The sequence below is a fragment of the Arachis ipaensis genome, chromosome B06 (assembly GCF_000816755.2).
Source record: "Arachis ipaensis cultivar K30076 chromosome B06, Araip1.1, whole genome shotgun sequence".
NCBI lineage: Eukaryota > Viridiplantae > Streptophyta > Magnoliopsida > Fabales > Fabaceae > Arachis > Arachis ipaensis.
In genome coordinates this window covers 10,022,205-10,023,108 of record NC_029790.2, presented here as the reverse complement: position 1 = coordinate 10,023,108, position 904 = coordinate 10,022,205, and positions in this window count along the sequence as shown.

The following is a 904-nucleotide window of genomic DNA, read 5'->3' as shown; positions in this document are numbered from 1 at the left end:
TCGACCATTAATTACGTGGCATCGCTTGTGAGTTGTGATTAGTGATTACCTTTGGTCAACATCTGTGGCCCTCGACCTTAATAGCTCTGGAGTCTTCGATAAAAATTAGTGAACTTTCGGTTCGGTAGATAGATATAATATGTTCACACAGATTAAGAAATAATTAGCATATGATAGATTCTATTATATTCTATTACGGGAGTTATTAGATAAATAAAAATAAAAATGGAAGGTACGAAAAATAATAGGGCATATTAGAGGGACGGTGGAATACCAAATACTTTCTCTATTTAAAGGTTCTAATATATGGTTGTAAACGAATATATGTAAATGTAATAGAGAAATCAGAAATCTAATTTTGTTTTGATAAAAGTAATTGATTAAAATTATTATGGTCTAAAAAAATTAAGCAAACACATAAAAATAAAATTAATTAATATTATTTTTAAAATTAATTAATCCAAAGTTAAAACGAAAATAACAGTGAATGAAAAGGGTGTTTTTTTTTTTCCTTGAAGCGGTGACAATCACACGTGGTTGGCTTTGGCATAATGGAGGCATGTGGATATAAGTCATCTGAAACAGAAATCTCAAATGTCAAGGAAGAACGGAGAAGGGAAGAGAGAGAGGGTGAAGAATGTGACATTTGCTTAACGAAACGTGGGGAGAACAAGAGGGGCTTGTAACTGACCCACCTCACCCCGAACCGGACCCTGCCATTAGCCATCGCCAAACCAAACCAAACCCAAGACAAAAATCAGCATCATTCATTATTACTCTCTGGCATTGCATGCCATACTTAATTTTAGGAGCATTCATAGTTTCATATTTTTATATTTTTTATTTTTAATTTTGATGCATTACTTTCATGTTCTCATATTAATAAGAATATTTCTTCGTAACA